The sequence below is a fragment of the Amphibalanus amphitrite genome, unplaced genomic scaffold (genome assembly GCF_019059575.1).
Source record: "Amphibalanus amphitrite isolate SeventyFive unplaced genomic scaffold, NRLGWU_Aamphi_draft 000070F_arrow, whole genome shotgun sequence".
NCBI lineage: Eukaryota > Metazoa > Arthropoda > Thecostraca > Balanomorpha > Balanidae > Amphibalanus > Amphibalanus amphitrite.
The window spans coordinates 810,985-831,118 of NW_024881566.1; the positions used below are offsets into that span (position 1 = coordinate 810,985).

The window sequence follows — 20,134 nt, forward strand, 5'->3', positions numbered from 1 at the left end:
GCTGCCGCGACACGCCGCCACCCAGCACGGGCCATTACATTTCCGCCGGATTGCGGGAATGCCGAGACGGCGGCGGCGGAGGGCCGGGGTCGGGGTCGGGCCGCCGGGCCTGTCCGACCCGACCGCCCAGTTGGACCGCTACCAAGAGCGACTACGGCGGCCAAGGCCGGCCGACCCCGGCTCGACAGGTGCCGCGCCCGCTGTCCTGTCTGGAGACGGATGCAGTACCTACCGGCGCGGCGGCTGCTGTTCTGGCCACACCAGCGCCCGCTGCGACCACCGCGCACCGGCGCTGCCACGACGACCGGGTGTGACAGTGAGTGGGACCTTACTGCCCGGTCGGGCAGTTGGGCAGAACGATCAGACGGAAATGTGTCAGAGTATTGCAAAAGCGTCGATAGAAAGACCACGATAACTAGAGGGGTGAGCTGACAAGGCATATGATTGATTGATTCTTCTTGCTTACGGGCCGCCACAAATTCTTGTATTTGGGCCGGGGAGGCATATGCCGACGAGACGAGCGATGTATGTGTAGGAGGGAGGATGGAGAGCGGTAGATAGAAGAAAGATAGGGGAGAGAGAGAGAGAGAGAGAGAGAGAGAGAGAGAGAGAGAGAGAGAGAGAGAGAGAGAGGGTGCTGTAAGCACGCGGCAGCTAGCAGAGAAGACGACCCGCAGTACGCTAAAGTGGGCACACATTGGCAGGGTGATAACGGGATGACCGGAATGATGGCAAGTCCAACTGTCCACATATCAGCCGGAGGATAGCCGGAGGAATGACCTCCTGCTCGTCTCAGCGGCTGGTCGGACACGGGGGTGTTAGCGCTGCTGCCCGGTCAGCAGGCGGTGATTGGGTCGTTGGCGGCCTGAACAGACTCCTCAGGTCAGATGGGTCCGCCGGGAGTCCGGTCAGCGGCCGGTGGATAGTCTGGCCTGGTCCGGCTCAAAGCTGTCAGTGCACTCAGCACGGTACATTTCTCGGTAACGACGGCTATCTGGCTCAGCAAGCTTCCAATAAGAGACTAACAACTGTATCACTGGTACCTACACATTGAAAACGCATCATGTAAGTACACAAGTTTGACTATTCTAATATATGAGCATGAGTTTGTTTGCTAGTTCAAGTTGCTATCAGGACAGACAAACGTCTTTTCGGAGAATTCGTTAGATCTACACTTCATGCCTTAATTCAAGAGCAGCAAAACAGCATTTCCAAGACCCCGACCGAGAAATATCCGGTCTGTTAATAGTTAGTTAGATCGATATTAATTTAGTTCATTTTATTACGAGCAATTTTATTTCTAGCAACACCTTTTATTACATTATAATTTGACGTTAAAAGTGTTTTCCATTGCCAGGCATTGAATGTCTAATAGGACGCGTTATTTGATTCAGTTAATAAGAAGTTGATTTATGTGTATGCATTTTCAATTTTAAGTTTTGTCTGGCGACTTTCTTGTTCTGACATGTTCGTAATGGCTTCTTTAAATAGTGACTTAATTACGCTATTTTAAATAGCCGGCTAACAGAGAGTGCTAAGATTCCGAATTCATTCTGCTGCCCCTCGATCCTCATTCCTCATGCATATAATGAATAGGTTTCTGGGGCTTTTAGTTAGCAATTGGCTTATCCGGCAGGACTGATGTGATCTAATATTGCTCCTGTCGATAAAAGACCCAACTGTTACTGATAAGTGTGGGTACCTTGCTTGGAAATTTACTCGTGTCACATTAGTTCGCATTTAAACACATAATAAGAGATGTTGTTTCATTCGGCTCGTTGAATGAAACGTATCAGCTCCGAACTCTTCCGTAAACTTAGCCCGTACCAGCCTCCACTTGTTTCGGCTCTTCTTCTAAATTTAGGATTTTCAACATAACCAAAACAAAAGGGTACACACAATCAACAACCGCGATAAAAACTGCATCAAGTTATATCACAAGAACCACTGCAGTGGAATGGAAAGTTTCCTTTACTCATAGTACCAAAAAGCACCAATTAGGCACACACCACACGCCCCTCAGTAAAACGAATGTTCTTATGTATCTTAATTATATGCCCCGGATAGATACAAATGCATAAAATTTCGTACACACAAACAAAAGTATGCACTATGCACCACAAGGGAATCTCCAAACAAAAGAAGGCGAGCCGCATCTCACGCCTGTTCCACTAGCACCAGTCGCAATATTCCGTCCCTTCTCGGGAAAACATACCTATCTCCGTTGGGAATGGTCTTGTGATAGGCGCGGAACACAGCTGTATTGGCCTTATTTGGAGAGCCACATTGCGTTATGTATCATTGCGGTTATGTAACTCAAATAAGTCCAAGATATCGCACAAATGAATTTGAGCAATACAACGCACGGACACACAAAACAATCATAAAGTCATGCGTGGCCATTAGGGTGGCACTTAAAAATCAATTTTTGATTTTTAATGCGTGCGGGTGGTTTTCCGGTTCCATTCCCGTAAAAAATAAGGGAGGCAAATTTTTATGGGAAAATATTGATGTTTAGAGGTCGCGAATCAAGGTAAAAATTGAGATTTTGGTAGCATATTTCAATATCATTAAAATCGCTTCTGAGTTTCCTATTACGCTTTAATCGGATGATAATAAGGCATTTCTTAGTCATTTTCATATTGTTTATTGATATTCCATGCAGCTTCGGCCACGCCAGAACGCTGGTATATGTACTCCACTACTCCAGTTCCTCCTCTTTAGTAGATTATTGGCGCCTCATTGGAGGGAGGGGTATCATGGGCAACGGGCACCCAGATCACTTTGTGTGTAGCCTGGTTAGCAATTGCAGTCGATCTTCGGGTGTCAGGTTAGCGTTTTCTGTGATCTTTTCAACGACATGGAGGAAGAACTGGCGCTAATCTTTGTCTTCCATGAGTGCCAGTCCTACATCAGCGCCATACCGCGCCTGGTGAAGTCATTCACCACCCGCAGCTCCCGGACTACACGAGCTGCGGTTTGGTAGCGCTGTCCTCCCAGTGGCCTTGGTCATTGATGATGAGCCCCGCGTCCAGGTCGTGTATCCTTGAGAGCTTTTTGAACGATGGTGTGAGGAAGCTCGCCAACGTCTCGGTCGCGAGAGCGGCGTTGATAGTGTCCACTAAGGACTTACGGGGCGGGTCCCCTCTCCTACAAGTCTATTGTCCGCACCATGTCTTGATTGAGCCCGAGGGTCGGGGTCTAAAAGCTCCAGAGTCACCAGCCGATCACTCAATTACTACAGGTGACGGCCGAAGACCGGGACTGTCGCCTTCGACAGCTCCTTGTCGGGGTAGGTGCAGAACGAGTTCACGAAGGTCAGGTCCAGAGCCGGCGCAGTGGCAGTAGAGTCCCAGACCAGGCGGCGGCGGCGGCGGCGAACTTGCAGGCAACGAACAGCGCACAGCGTCTGATGACCTGGGCCTCGGCCGCCGTCAGCCGGAGCCGCTCCCTGAAGAGGAAGGCATCCACGGTACGGATGGTCTTTGCCATCCACCTAACTCAGTGGAGTACTCTGAGGCGGAGAAACGGATGCCGTGCTTGGAACTCCACCGAGAGCAGTTACGCAGAGCTCCAGAAGTTTTCGGTAGTCTTCCCGGAGCTAGGCATAGTCCAGCGATGGAAGCGATGGAAGCTTACCAGCAGCTTGTCCCACTCCGGAACGTCGTCGACGGCGAACGCCACCGGTGTGATCCTGTCAATGAAGCATGAACTCCCATCCGCCTTTGAACCTCTTAAACAGCCGGATGTAGAGGCCGCTCGAGATTCTACGGCAGGTGGAGAAGGCCTTCTCTAGGACCAGCTCTTACACGTGGTGCCGGCAGGCCAGCTGGAGGACGGGCCGATCCAGCTTCTGCTCGATAAGGGCAAGGCCCTAAATGATAAGGGCTAAAGTACCGTTCACCAGCATGCTGTTCGCCGTCGTGGCGTCGAAGCAAAAGGCCGCAGTTCCGCTTCTCCAGTTCCTAGCCTCCCAGCGCTGTGAGCATGGCCTCCTGTGCTTGGATGGAGGGGAGTTTGGGAACGGCGAGGAGCTTGGCCACCCTAATCCCCCCCCCCCATCACCAGGACCTAGAATCGGTCGACGCTCCTTCTCTCGCGGTTCAGGATTCGCGGTTCAGCCGGAGTCGTATCAGAAGTTCCGTGCCGCAGTTGATAACAGGCTCACGTGTTCTTCACACATTACGGTTGGGCAGTTTGGCCCGGTCGAGGCCAGTTCACTGTTGGGGACGTCCGCTCGTCCGCATGCGCTTGAGAGTGTGAGTCGACGTTTCTCTCTCATGGTCGCCATCGTCAAAGACGTTCCCTCCGTGTGCGCGCCGCAACGGCCGGGTAAGTCTGTTGCTGGCAGGGCTGCGGAGTCGATGGATTTTCAGTGACTACGACTCCGACTCCGACACCGGCTTCCAAAAACCAACTCCGACTCCAACTCCGACTCCGGGCAGAACTATCGACTCCGACCGACTCCAACTCCGACTCCCGACTCCGCAGCCCTGCCAGGTCTGCGGAGTCGATGAATTTGTCGGTGACTCCGACTCCGACTCCGGCTCCGGTTTCCAAAATCGACTCCGACTCCGACTCCGACTCCGGTCAGAACTGTCGACTCCGACCGACTCCAACTCCGACTCCGACTCCGACTCCCCAGCCCTGGTTGCTGGCATTGGCACTATGTAGAGTCGGAAGAAGCGCCCACGGAAGAACATCCCGAAAGCACAATAAACCAGTGCAGCTCAATGCCCACTCTCGCCTCTGCTTTCCCCCGCCGGCGATAGGCTGGCTCCAACTTCTTCACATTCTCTTTGACAGAAAAGGAGCATGTCTCAAGAACCGATAGAACTGTGGGGCTCGTCCTCCCTTTGGAACAGGAGAGACCGTTCACTCCTCACACTCATAAGAGGATATGACCTCCACTGTGAGAGAGAAGGCACCGGTCGCAGGCCAAAAACAGGCCTGACATGGGTAAAACAGCCCAGATCAGACCTGTCTTGGCGTGACCTGGACTGGCTACGATCGACCGGAAGTGATGGGATAAGCAATTGTTATACAAATAAAGGTCAAAATACGTCGGATATGACGCTTAATGACCACATATGTCATTCCAAATAGGTTTAAAGTAGTTTCCAAAAAGTTGATTTTTTCCCCAAAACTGCCAACTTTGACCTCAATTCGCGACCCCTAAATATCAATATTTTTCAAAATTATTTTGCACACATTATTTTTTACGGGAATGGAACCAGAAAACTACCCGCACGCCTAAAAATCGGATAACATAAAATTCACCCTATTGCTAAGTGCCACCCTAGTGGCCATAACATGTAATGTTTAACACCAGTTTGGCTTTTTCACGCTCACATTGCATTCAATACCAATGCGAGTGTGAGTAGTTAACTCCACATCAATCGTGTGTGGTTCATAACGGAGCTAAAATAGAACCGCAGCTCGGTTTTTTGTCCCCAGAGAAATCACCACGTGTCACCGAACGGCACATTGATCGCAGATCGACAGTACGTTCGACCGGTCCAGAACCACTCAGTTAACGTTTCGTGCGAGGGTGGCTGCATGGATCCGGTCTGCTCTGGACATGAGCCGCCAGACTGAGGTTAAAGAACTTGACGAATTTATGGCTGGAGTAATGAAGAATAGCATCACTCGTTGGACACCAGAGATATGGATACGTCCAACGAGGTCTACTGCTTACTAATGTACATATGTATGTAACAGAGTCGCAAAGTGGGTTGAAATGGAATTTGATTCCGTTGAACCAGTATCACATTGCAGCGTCAACTTTCTTACCTGCAACCAACATCCTCGTAACAACCAACTGACAGTGAAAGCAATGCATGATTGAGGTTGGATGCACTCAGCAGGGCAGCAGCTTAGAATGAGAAGTCCTAAATGCATTTTTTAATGCAAATTGTCCTTTCTACACACATCCTGGCTAGTTGAGCTTTTTCGTCATTAACATAGGTGCACAAATTTTTACTTCTGTGCAGCATTTTGCCTACTATGGTCGTCCTAACCAACGAGGTCTGTTTTCACCGCCCACACCAACCCAAACGCGTTCCCGATTGTGCAGTTTGTATGTGCGCCGGGCCACCACACATTCGCTCGAAGATCGATGCGAGAAAGGTCAGCGATTCAATCCAGCGAGCGTCCAGACACGCGATTCTTCTACTGGTACATGCTGGCTCACAGCACTCGTAGGTAACCGCATTTTGTTTGCATCCGGTATTAGGCATTGCAAACGCCAAACGGTTTCCATGACTTGAAGAATAACAGTATAACCTTTTTCAATTTGTATTTGATATCGCGATTTTGTGTTTTGTCGTGTCAAGCTTACCCGTGAAATACACTAGTGAGAAAACAGCTCAGCCTTAGCCCGCCATTCGAGCTCAGTGTGTCTTTGGGCGTCCATTTGCAAGTCATATGGCATCCCAGCAGGTTCTAGATAGGAATTGCATGGAATCTCGCCTCTCAATCCCTCCATCCGGCTTTTCGCTCTAAGACGGTCTCAGCCTGCCACTCGGCTGGGAAGCGGAGTGGATTGCGAAATATGTCAGATCCGATGTTTTAGAGCTGTGCGCGTGTAAAGCATGTACTATTCACATCCTTCAAGAAATCATACTATCAGCGATGAACTTAAAAATGCTTCATTAAAGAGCAGATAAAATCCAAAACTCGTCAGCCACATGACGCATAGTCTTATCATGTTTCCAGTTTCCACACCAGTGTGCCTCCAACCGGTGCCGTTACCTAGTGACGAGGGAGGGTCCCGCGTCTTTCACGCCGTGACGGTTTGTAATGCGTCTGTCACGCCCTAATGCATCGGCGGGATATCCGCCTTGCCCGCTGATGTATGGCACCACCAGAGTCGGGGCTCTGTCGGCAGCTGTTAATGAACGCTGGGTGAAGAGGAGATATTGCCTGTTGAGCAGCTAATTAGCACGGTCCTCGATTACCAGGACACGATAACGGGACGCCGTAGTTCAGTCGCATCAGAGAGTGGCGACGAACGGTGCCCGCAGCGCATATGGAGCCGGTCCGAGGGGCCTGTGTGGTAAGGATGAAATAAACTACCTCTCTTGGATCAAAACGACGTCAAAATGTATGCAAAAACTTTATCGAGCGCCACGAGGAAATGCAACAAATCATTGTTATTCAAGCAGTTACGGTGCAGCAAACTAAGTAAAAATCAAAACAAAAAAGCAGAGCTTATCAATCAATGATTTCATCACTCGAACATACCTATTTACTTAGCATGATGCATTGGATGCAATGCATACGTATGCAATGTACGTACATGAAGGTCACAAGACATGGAGGTCTTGTGGCTACAGCATGATAACTGGGCGGCTACAAATGTAAGCTATGACTGCCGGAACTCAGAAAAGCCTCAGTAACTCCGTTCAAGTCTATTTGATGAATGCCGCGGTATGTCAGCACTCCCTCAGTGAGCTGCTGTCCGACCTTGTCACGTCTGCCGACGCTGGCGTCCGCTGACGCATATGACGCGCTCGTGACGTCATCAGACGGGTCCGTCACAGCCGTGACCGTGACAGCTGGTTCCGGACCGATGGCAGCGAGACTGACGGCGCCGACAGACGCCTGAGGGCCGCCAGCCGGGCCGGAGAGAGCGGCCGACAGGAGATGGAGATCAGCACGAGATCAGGAGAGACGTCAAACACCGGCTCCAAGGGCTGGGTGGAACCCGTGTAAATATAGTGGAGACGAACTGTAGACGCTGTGGAGACGAACTGTAGACGCCGCAGAGACGAACTGTAGATGCCGTGTAGACGTTATGCAGCCGCCGTGAACACGCCATGTAGACATCATGTGCACAGGGCGCGGAAGCCCGGGCGGACACGCGGCAGACGCGCAGAGCGGTCACCAGGGATGCCGCGCAGCCACCGCGGCGGACAGGAGCCAGATACCGGAGATACGCCATCACAACCGACAGGAGCCAGATACCGTAGATATGCCATCGCAGCCGACAGGAGCCAGATACCGGAGATAGGGCATGGCGCGTGGCGGCCTGTGCTGACGGCGCACAGCCACTGGTCGCGGCGCTCATCGATCCTAAGGTACCGCTCTGGCCGTGCCATCGCTCCGTGGAGGCAGCGAACCTGCAGCGGAGGACCCCCGCCCTTCCGAGCGGCCCGGGCCCATCCTCTGCCCTACAGTGGCCCACACTCACACGGGACAGCGTGTCGGTAATGAGCACTTGGGGCGCTCGGAGAAAGCACTCGGAGCTCTCTGTATGGACTTGCTAAAAAGCTTCTCTCCTCCAAGATAAGGCTGATTGGGATAATACAGTACGGTGCAGTGAGCACATTTTTTTATTAGCGAAGTCACCACTGAGAAAAGAAGAAAACGATGGAAAGCCGAAACTGCTTGCCGCACTTGAATTGACGCCTCGAAGCAAGCAACTCGTACAGTAAAGCATGTCTTACTTTGTCCCAAGTCCTCAAGAAGTCAAGAACCATTCATTTCATACCCTATGTATGTGAGAGTCGCCGTATATGCACGACGTATGCATACTGCTGCAAAATATCGAACATGGTTTTTGCTGGTTCAGCTGCCTTTACGTTCCAAGACACAGAATTGAAAAAGGGGTTAGAAATTTAATAACTTTTGATGTTCAAACATAACAATTAATGGCATTGTTCACATTTACCACGATCAAAGATAGCATTCCAACAATGCCTTTCGCAATTTAACAATGAAAAAAAATCATCATTCCCACTCTGAGCTGCAAGAAACAGCGCCTTCCCACGGCACTTCAAACGCCCTTTACTCTGAGCACGCCCGCACTAGAAATGGCCACGTCGCTAGTAAAACCACCCGAGCTGCTCCTAATAAAATTTCCGGACAGCTCACCGCTCGCCGTGAAAACCTATCTCCACACGGCTGGCGTTGTGCGCTGCCGGTCGGATCTCGCCTGTAATCCGGGAGCCAGCTCTGATCCGTTTCCGTAATGCCGGCAGCGCGTCGGTCGTCCCTCAGATCCGTCATCGGCGACACTGGGCGCGTCTGTGGGCGTCCCCCGCCCCTCCCCCGGCTCCTCACAGCGGCGGTAACAAGTCCGTCGACGGCGGGTGGCCGGCTTCGATGGCCCGCGCCGCTAATGGGGAGGCCGGCCCCGGCTCCGGCCGACGCGCACACCAATTACGGCTCCGATGAGCGCGAGCCGCCGCTCCACTTAGCCAATCTGCGGCGGCCGGCGGCGCCATGCGTGCCGATCTGGCCTCTCGACCAAGGTCAGCGGACCCGGGAGGACCGAGTGCTCGACACGGGACGTCGAGAGGACTGTGTGGGAGGGTGTGCGGATCCCCTCCCCTCCCCCGACCCCCGAAGAGGAGCTAGGATGGGCATCGATCCTCATTCAGCAGCGTGCTGTTTCACGAGAAGATTGGAAATGTATAGTGTATAGGATGGTGTGGTTAGCCAGGGATTGCAATCTTCCGTCAGACACCAGAGATAGTTTATGGCGGCACACTGCAACGGTAAATGTTGATTGTATTCTGTAATGCATAAATGAATAGGTGAATGAGCTCTTTTTACGTTTTCTCACTCTCCGAAATACTACGGTAATGTTTCAAACCTTCTCCGAACATTTTTTCTGACATTGCAGGAGTTGATCTAATTCTGCCAAAACATACTTTCATCAATTTTGAGTTCGTGCAAAGTCAAGTCAGAAATGCCAAATGAATATGTGGATTGACGGGCTCTTGGTATGCAACAATACTGTTTCTTGCAGGGACGTGTATCTACAATTTATGTTAAATAACTGAATCGGAATAAACAATACAAGTAATATAGAATGCCAATGAATACCTATGAAACGAGAACTGGCGTAGCGAATGCATAAGTAGGTGTGCATTGTGCACTGTGCAATCACAACTGACATACACAAATATGTCGAAGAAAATGACTACCATTGCAATGAACAATAATTTAATGGTTCATGAAATAATCCACAGAATGATTCGGCCTTGCGACGCTCTGTGTCACGTTAAACGTTTCAAGGTAAGGTTCGGCAGTGTGTTTATTTAGCGATGAAAAAGCCAGCGTCACGCGCCTCCGTCTGTGCTCACAGTCCGATCACGTCCCGGCCCCCGAGGCGCCGTCTGTCTCTGCCAGGGACGGGGTCACCGCGTATCACGAACAAACAGAACCATAAAGGCTTCCCATCCATCCCTCTTACCCTCCCTTCGGTCTCTCCTAACACACTCTTCCCCGGCGGTACTGGCAAAATGTGACACCCTCCATCCTCTTTCCGATAGTTGTTTTCATAGAACCTCTGATGTAAGAGGAGAGTGCAAGATCATTTAAACATATAATGTGGCTAAAATAGAAATTTGTTGTATGTACAATGGCATATACGTATTTCGCAGTTGTCGGTAGTTGCTGTGGCTGTTCTCTGAGACGATCCAACTGACAGATACTACGCCGATGACAGTCTTTCAACTACAAACTGTTTCAGCCAGTACTGAGCTGAAACAGTCACCCCTTTGAAGGAGACGACCCAGCGGACAAATGACTTCCACTGACTCAACCTAGAAGTGATCAATGATGAAACTTTCAGCGCAATGACATCTTACACAAGTTCGGCAGAAAGGACGGCAGCGTTTTGTGAAAAGTTCGGCTGACAATTGACATAAACGTTCAGATGAATACCGGAAAACTCGTGATAATCCAACATACAAACTATAACTTCAATTCATCTTTGGAAGCTTAGCAGCAACGCTTTCTGTCATCATTTCAGCTCACAGACTCGTGTACCCTGAGCAGTGTCTACTATCGTCAAACTGCAATCATTTTAGGACAAAGTGGGGCGCGCGTCCCATCGAGCCGTTCTTTAACGACAGTGTTTTCTCCACCGTCTACTGCGTCCGGGCGATCACCGGAAGCCTGGGGCAATTTATGGTCAGGAAACGTCTCCACAGGGATGTGTGTCCACTAAGCGCCGCCCACAGGACCCTGTGTCCACGCCCCCAGCACCGCTCAGTGCTCACCCAACTCTGTCAAACAAAACCTGTGACAACACAACATGATGTCCGTGAATGAATGTGTTAAATATATGAGGTGAGATGAGATGAGATGTCCACCGATTCATGTGTCCACACAACACTGTCCACCGAGACCTGTTTCCATCATGGAGACGCGTGCAAATGGCGTTGTCCTTGGAACCTATTGTGCTAAGCGTATCGCTGTCCAACAAACACCATGCAATGTGTATCTGCTGCATATCAGGGTCTTCAAAATGCTGCTCACCGTTCCTTGTCTCTGGATTCAGCCATCCGGGTTCTATTCTCGGGCAGGGCACGTGGTTCTGCCGTTGCCTGGCCGCTTGCTCAGCGTGAGAGTTCCGTGTAGCACTTGGTAATGATTGATTCAAATTACATTTTTGCCTTTTATCACCAAGTCCTTCCTACCATGCTCCCGTAGTTTGCTCAAAGAACGAACAGAGTCGGACACATCGCACTGGGAACTACTAACCTGAATTTAGAAGTCGCTGGATTGAAGTTTAAGTTTTCTTCAACGAAGTCAGACTGATTTGAATCGTAATGTGCATAGCTTATCTATAGCAATCAGCAGGCAAAAAGTTTGAACATTGTAGAATAGGCAAATCAGCAGAGGAATGGGCAAAATTACGGACGCAGAGGATGGGAGAGCGTTTTGCCTTAGCATTTTGCTCCGGCAGAATTGGCGAAATAGGCAACCTTAGTGAGGGGTCAAATCCTTACCCACCTTCTGCAAGTAGTTACACACTAGGGTTACCCGCGTGCTCCGCAACGCGAAGAAGGGTTATTTTTTACCCGTGGGTATTGGGTCGGTCTGTGCCGATTTGGTTGGCATCCAATTCGTTCGATTGCTTTTTGACGGCCAAACATTTTGTAATAAAACAAAAAAGATACATCGCATCGAGGTGCCCGTGTCGGATAATCATGCGTTCTTCTATAGAATGATTCGAAAACTGTCGTGAGGCCTTTTAGGGCAATCGATGAATTTCGCCAAAAATGACAATGTAATGGTTTGGAACTTTTACATTTTTAAGAATACTGTTGCTTATAATGCAAAAATGAAGACTGAACCTTGGACAAAATTGAATGCTCTTTCCAACGATGCCATTTTTAATTGCCAGATATATCAGATCATGGAGCAAAACCATTTTGATGAACAAAGTGGCACAAAATTGACAAACACCATTTTCTCCCGTGATTTGTACCACCTTGATTTGGATCAATCAGCTTTTCACAATTTTTCCATGAGAGGCGGTACATTTTTATTGCTAATGGGCGTTGTTTCAACTCGCTCCAGCTGGCGGTCACCTGAAAATAATATAAATTCCAAAATACGTCCAAAACGTCAATTTTCCACATAAAAGTGCCCTCCCCGGTGCACGTGGCGCGTGCCATCCCCTGCACCGCATACCATTCGATAGCCCGTTCAATTATCTACACGATGCTGTTTTCCCCGTGCCGATCAGGCCCACGGTTACCGAGATATTGCACGGGGATCGGACCCGTGTCGGGCAAATTTAGCCATTTTCGCCCGATTTTGCAAGCCGATTTATACATGTAAAGTCTATGACGCGAATTTGCACTTTTTGAGCACACGCCACGCGCTCCCTACCAATCCGATGGAGCCCAGACCCCTCAAAGGCACGTCGCGCATCCTTGATCTATAAGTTGTGCAAATTTCAGCGCGCTAGGTGCAACGGTCTGGCCTGTAGTCCACGCAAAGCACCACCAAGTCGGGACCTCGGTAACGGACAGACGCACCCTCCTCAAATAGTAATATAGACAAGATATCTTGGCTCGCTCCGCGTCGCTTTGGCCATAAAGAGATTCGGGAGAAAATTTGGGATCGAATGGTGTTTTTTCCGGTGACGATTGGACGTCTAGAAGCTTCGATATTGGCGAAAAACTTGCTGAACTTGCAAAAGTACTTGGTACTTGCTTGGTACTTGCCAAAGTACTCGGTACTTGCCAAAGTACTTGGTACTTGCTTGGTATTTGCATAAGTACTCGGTATTTGCCAAAGTACTTGGTACTTGCTTGGTATTTCCATAAGTACTTGGTACTTGCTTGGTACTGCGAAAGTACTTGGTACTTGCACTCGCCCCCCGTTCCCCCGACTCTACTCCCACACCTACCCCCTCGGGATAATTCCGGGTTCGTCGGGTAGGAAAACTTGCCACTCTACTCCCCCCCCCCCACACACACACAGAGCCATTTGGTATCGATCGGTGTTTATCCCGTGTCAATCGGTCGTCAATAAGCCGAGATATGCACGGCGAATTATTTCAATCGGCGTCGATCAGAATCTTCAGAACGGAGGGACCCACACTCATTTCTGGCCGTATCTCACTTTTCCGAGATTTACGTCAAATTACGTATTTAAAACTACATATTCTACAGCCGAATCTTCAAACTGGGGGTACCTCAGACCGTGGGAACGACTCGGCTCAGCACTGCCGCACGCGCATTCAGCGGCGGCTTGTCGATTTTTCGAGTGTCGGCTGCCGATCTCCCGAGAGCCGGCCACCTGTCAGCCGCCGCTCGGCTCTGTGTTAAGCATATGGGGACGGCGAATTTCTCCCGGAGGGAAGCACCTCGCTCACAAAAGCACGTGAATCAGCCGCATTCCTGTGAGGCGCGCAATGTTGAAGAGATATGTGTGCACGCAGCTATCTCGCAAGCCCTAAGAGAAAAAGCTCGCTGCAAAAACTCAGCGTTTCAAAAAACCCGCAATCCTACTCAAATGAATAATTAAACAAGATATCTTGGCTCGCTCCGCGTCGCTTTGACCATAAAAAGATTCGGGAGAAAATTTGGGATCGAATGGTGTTTTTCCGGTGACGATCGGACGTCTAGAAGCTTCGATATTGGCGAAAAACTTGCTGAACTTGCAAAAGTACTTGGTACTTGCCAAAGTACTCGGTACTTGCCAAAGTACTTGGTACTTGCTTGGTATTTGCATAAGTACTCGGTATTTGCCAAAGTACTTGGTACTTGCTTGGTATTTGCATAAGTACTTGGTACTTGCTTGGTACTTGTAAAAGTACTTGGTACTTGCGAAAGTACTTGGTACTTGCTTGGTACTTGTACTCGCCCCCCCCCTTGTTCCCCCGACTCTACTCCCACCCCTACACCCTCGGGATAATTCCGGGTTCGTCGGGTAGAAAAACTTGCCACTCTATCCCCCCCCCCCCCAGAGCCATTTGGTATCGATCGGTGTTTGTCCCGTGTCAATCGGTCGTCAATAAGCCGAGATATGCACGGCGACTTATTTCAATCGGCGCCGATCATAATCTTCAGGACGGAGGTACCCACACTCATTTCTGGCCGTATCTCACTTTTCCGAGATCTACGTCAAACTACGTATTTAAAACTACAATTCTACAGCCGAATCTTCCAACTGGGGGTACCTCACTCACAATCGCACGTGATTCAGCCGCATTCCTGTGAGGCGCGCAATGTTGAAGAGATATGTGTGCACGCAGATATCTCGCAAGCCCTAAGAGAAAAAGCTCGCTGCAAAAACTGAGCGTTTCAAAAAACCCGAAATCCTACTCAAATGAATAATAAAAGTACTTGGTACTTGCGAAAGTACTTGGTACTTGCTTGGTACTTGTACTCGCCCCCCCCCCTTGTTCCCCCGACTCTACTCCCACCCCTACACCCTCGGGATAATTCCGGGTTCGTCGGGTAGAAAAACTTGCCACTCTATCCCCCCCCCCCCCAGAGCCATTTGGTATCGATCGGTGTTTGTCCCGTGTCAATCGGTCGTCAATAAGCCGAGATATGCACGGCGACTTATTTCAATCGGCGCCGATCATAATCTTCAGGACGGAGGTACCCACACTCATTTCTGGCCGTATCTCACTTTTCCGAGATCTACGTCAAACTACGTATTTAAAACTACAATTCTACAGCCGAATCTTCCAACTGGGGGTACCTCACTCACAATCGCACGTGATTCAGCCGCATTCCTGTGAGGCGCGCAATGTTGAAGAGATATGTGTGCACGCAGATATCTCGCAAGCCCTAAGAGAAAAAGCTCGCTGCAAAAACTGAGCGTTTCAAAAAACCCGAAATCCTACTCAAATGAATAATTAAACAAGATATCTTGGCTCGCTCCGCGTCGCTTTGGCCATAAAAAGATTCGGGAGAAAATTTGGGATCGAATGGTGTTTTCCCGGTGACGATCGGACGTCTAGAAGCTTCGATATTGGCGAAAAACTTGCTGAAGTTGCAAAAGTACTTGGTACTTGCTTGGTACTTGCCAAAGTACTTGGTACTTGCTTGGTATTTGCATAAGTACTCGGTATTTGCCAAAGTACTTGGTACTTGCTTGGTACTTGTAAAAGTACTTGGTACTTGCTTGGTACTTGCGAAAGTACTTGGTACTTGCACTCGCCCCCCCCCGTTCCCCCGACTCTACTCCCACACCTACCCCCTCGGGATAATTCCGGGTTCGTCGGGTAGGAAAACTTGCCACTCTACTCCCCCCCCCCCCCCCACAGAGCCATTTGGTATCGATCGGTGTTTATCCCGTGTCAATCGGTCGTCAATAAGCCGAGATATGCACGGCGAATTATTTCAATCGGCGTCGATCAGAATCTTCAGAACGGAGGGACCCACACTCATTTCTGGCCGTATCTCACTTTTCCGAGATGTACGTCAAACTACGTATTTAAAACTACATATTCTACAGCCGAATCTTCAAACTGGGGGTACCTCAGACCGTGGGAACGACTCGGCTCAGCACTGCCGCACGCGCATTCAGCGGCGGCTTGTCGATTTTTCGAGTGTCGGCTGCCGATCTCCCGAGAGCCGGCCACCTGTCAGCCGCCGCTCGGCTCTGTGTTAAGCATATGGGGACGGCGAATTTCTCCCGGAGGGAAGCACCTCGCTCACAAAAGCACGTGAATCAGCCGCATTCCTGTGAGGCGCGCAATGTTGAAGAGATATGTGTGCACGCAGCTATCTCGCAAGCCCTAACAGGAAAAGCTCGCTGCAAAAACTCAGCGTTTCAAAAAACCCGAAATCCTACTCAAATGGATATTTAAACAAGATATCTTGGCTCGCTCCGCGTCGCTTTGGCCATAAAAAGATTCGGGAGAAAATTTGGGACCGAATGGTGTTTTTCCGGTGACGATCGGACGTCTAGAAGCTTCGATATTGGCGAAAAACTTGAACTTGCAAAAGTACTTGGCAGTGTTCGCCACGGGCCCCAAAATCCCCAGCCCAGCCCGGCCCGGGCCCATGGGTTCAGAGCCCGGCCCAGCCCGTAGCCCGCTCTTGGCAAATATTCCAAGCCCAGCCCGGCCCGGCCCGTCAAAAATAGCAATCTAGTTATTGTCTTAGTCTATGGCTATAATAAGCATGATTGATTACACTATTTTGAGAACAATTCAAATTGCATGAATATTAACATGGCAATCATGACTCCCTTCTTTTCAATGAATATAATCATTTCAAGCACCTATGGCACAAATTTTAACAGTAACAGCAAGCACCTCAGTCAATTAGGTCATGATTACACACCTATAAAAAGTTTACATGATTATATTAACTACATTCTATGAGTAAAGTTATCTTGCAAGCTGATGTGTGTGAACATTATCATTAATAATTGGTGACTCTAATGCATACTTGAAGGAAGTATTTGCAACATACTCTATACTTCCCAGCACTTACCAGCAGAAAAAAAGCTTGACTTATGGGAATTGATGAATCTGTCTGGGATTGACCTTGCTGTTAAATTCACTCCATAGATGCTGCAATATCAAAAGCCTGAGAAAGCATACAAAATAGGTGACACTAACTTTAGCACTGTCTTCCAAAAAAAGAGAAAATCCATCCATTTATCAGCAAAACTGATTTAATCTATTTTCAATTCATGCCCACGTGTCAACCGAATCTCTGTGGACAACTATCTGCTACTTTCCTTGCTATTTTATGTTAGGCTCTTTTCAAGATATGGATATTTGTTGTGATTTATTTTGACAAATTTATGGACATTTAAAGAAGCTTTCATCGCGAAATACTCTGTAGAGTTCCTCGTTACTTACAGTGTGTTTTGTGAGTATCCTTTTAAGGTTCTGTTCGTTAAAAAGCCGTCGGTGAAGGAAAAAAGACTGTGTTGGAATTGTCTCACTATCGCCATATATAAGTGTTAACTTAATGTAGCCCTGTAGCCCATCATTGTTGAGTGGCTTCTTAGTTTTTGGAGTTGTAGTGCTAAGTAAGTTGTTCTGATGACTACATTTTAACTTTTATTAACAAACTAATGATGCTAGAGATTCTCTGATCTTTTTGGTTGCGGAATTTTTATGAAAACCCTCCTATGTGTGACATGATGTGATATTGGATAATTCTCAAGATTCCCAAAATTCAATATCAAGTAGGTTTTCTTTCACATTGCTTAAATTTGGTTTAGTTTTTGTATTTTCCCAGTGGGTTTTGTTTGCATCAGTTTCCAAATTTTCTTAAATTGACATTAGTCGCAAAACCCATAGTGCACAAAGTTCTTGGCCCGGCCCATCCATAGCCCGTTAACTAATGATATTTGGGGGCCCGGCCCAGCCCGTAGCCCAGCCCGGCCCGTGGCCCGTTGGGCTGGCCCGGCCCGTGGCGAACACTGACTTGCTTGATACTTGCCAAAGTACTCGGTACTTGCCAAAGTACTTGGTACTTGCTTGGTATTTGCATAAGTACTCGGTATTTGCCAAAGTACTTGGTACTTGCTTGGTATTTGCATCAGTACTTGGTACTTGCTTGGTACTTGTAAAAGTACTTGGTACTTGCTTGGTACTTGCGAAAGTGCTTGGTATTCGCAAATGTACTTGGTACTGCACTTTTGTATGTTTCGACTACCTGGTCTGTTTTGTATGTTTTGAACGTTGTATGTTACGACTTCCATGTATGCTTTGATAAGTGTACGCTGCGGTCTTGTATGCGCCAGACTGCGGTTGTACCGCTAGGTGGCAGCAGCCACCGGTCCGGCCGCCCCAACTGCGGTCCAGGTGGCAGCAGCTGCCGGCAGACTCGGCAGTTTTTCCCGTCGTCGGGCGGTCGGCGGCGAATCTCCGCAACGGAGGGACCGCCACCGAGTTTGTCACGTGAATCAGCCGCATTCCTGTGAGGCGCGCAATGCTGAAGAGATATGTGTGCACGCAGCTATCTCGCAAGCCCTAAGAGAAAAAGCTCGCTGCAAAAACTCAGCGTTTCAAAAAACCCGAAATCCTACGCGGAGCGAGCCAAGATATCTTGGCTCGCTCCGCGTCGCTTTGGCCATAAAAAGATTCGGGAGAAAATTTGGGATCGAATGGTGTTTTTCCGGTGACGATCGGACGTCTAGAAGCTTCGATATTGGCGAAAAACTTGCTGAACTTGCAAAAGTACTTGGTACTTGCTTGGTACTTGCCAAAGTACTCGGTACTTGCCAAAGTACCAAAGTACTTGGTACTTGCTTGGTATTTGCATAAGTACTCGGTATTTGCCAAAGTACTTGGTATTTGCTTGGTATTTCCATAAGTACTTGGTACTTGGTACTTGCGAAAGTACTTGGTACTTGCACTCGCCCCCCCCGTTCCCCCGACTCTACTCCCACACCTACCCCCTCGGGATAATTCCGGGTTCGTCGGGTAGGAAAACTTGCCACTCTATTCCCCCCCCCCCCCCCCACAGAGCCATTTGGTATCGATCGGTGTTGATCCCGTGTCAATCGGTCGTCAATAAGCCGAGATATGCACGGCGAATTATTTCAATCGGCGTCGATCAGAATCTTCAGAACGGAGGGACCCACACTCATTTCTGGCCGTATCTCACTTTTCCGAGATGTACGTCAAACTACGTATTTAAAACTACATATTCTACAGCCGAATCTTCAAACTGGGGGTACCTCAGACCGTGGGAACGACTCGGCTCAGCACTGCCGCACGCGCATTCAGCGGCGGCTTGTCGATTTTTCGAGTGTCGGCTGCCGATCTCCCGAGAGCCGGCCACCTGTCAGCCGCCGCTCGGCTCTGTGTTAAGCATATGGGGACGGCGAATTTCTCCCGGAGGGAAGCACCTCGCTCACAAAAGCACGTGAATCAGCCGCATTCCTGTGAGGCGCGCAATGTTGAAGAGATATGTGTGCACGCAGCTATCTCGCAAGCCCTAAGAGAAAAAGCTCGCTGCAAAAACTGAGCACTTGAAAAAACCCGAAATCCTACTCAAATGAATAACTAAACAAGATATCTTGGCTCGCTCCGCGTCGCTTTGGCCATAAAAAGATGAAGGAGAAAATTTGGGATCGAATGGTGTTTTTCCGGTGACGATCGGACGTCTAGAAGCTTCGATATTGGCGAAAAACTTGCTGAACTTGCAAAAGTACTTGGTACTTGCTTGGTACTTGCCAAAGTACTCGGTACTTGCCAAAGTATTTGGTACTTGCTTGGTATTTGCATAAGTACTCGGTATTTGCCAAAGTACTTGGTACTTGCTTGGTATTTCCATAAGTACTTGGTACTTGCTTGGTACTTGTAAAAGTACTTGGTACTTGCTTGGTACTTGCGAAAGTACTTGGTACTTGCACTCGCCCCCCCGTTCCCCCGACTCTACTCCCACACCTACCCCGTCGGGATAATTCCGGGTTCGTCGGGTAGGAAAACTTGCCACTCTAATCCCCCCCCCCCCACAGAGCCATTTGGTATCGATCGGTGTTTATCCCGTGTCAATCGGTCGTCAATAAGCCGAGATATGCACGGCGAATTATTTCAATCGGCGTCGATCAGAATCTTCAGAACGGAGGGACCCACACTCATTTCTGGCCGTATCTCACTTTTCCGAGATGTACGTCAAACTACGTATTTAAAACTACATATTCTACAGCCGAATCTTCAAACTGGGGGTACCTCAGACCGTGGGAACGACTCGGCTCAGCACTGCCGCACGCGCATTCAGCGGCGGCTTGTCGATTTTTCGAGTGTCGGCTGCCGATCTCCCGAGAGCCGGCCACCTGTCAGCCGCCGCTCGGCTCCGTGTTAAGCATATGGGGACGGCGAATTTCTCCCGGAGGGAAGCACCTCGCTCACAAAAGCACGTGAATCAGCCGCATTCCTGTGAGGCGCGCAATG

The 20,134-nt window shown here is 49.3% G+C and overlaps 1 protein-coding gene across 15 annotated transcripts in view; it reads right to left on the reverse strand.

Annotated features, from left to right (window-relative positions):
* The window catches only part of LOC122379073, a 184,527-nt gene that overhangs the window by 108,287 nt on the left and 56,106 nt on the right, over positions 1–20,134 (reverse strand). The window contains exon 1 of one of the 15 annotated variants that reach the window (XM_043360996.1): positions 11,500–11,531. The exons of the other annotated variants lie outside the window; for them this stretch is intronic. The gene's annotated coding sequence lies outside the window, so the exon portion shown is untranslated. Of the gene's footprint in view, positions 1–11,499; positions 11,532–20,134 lie in introns of those variants that run through there. 15 annotated transcript variants of the gene reach the window in all.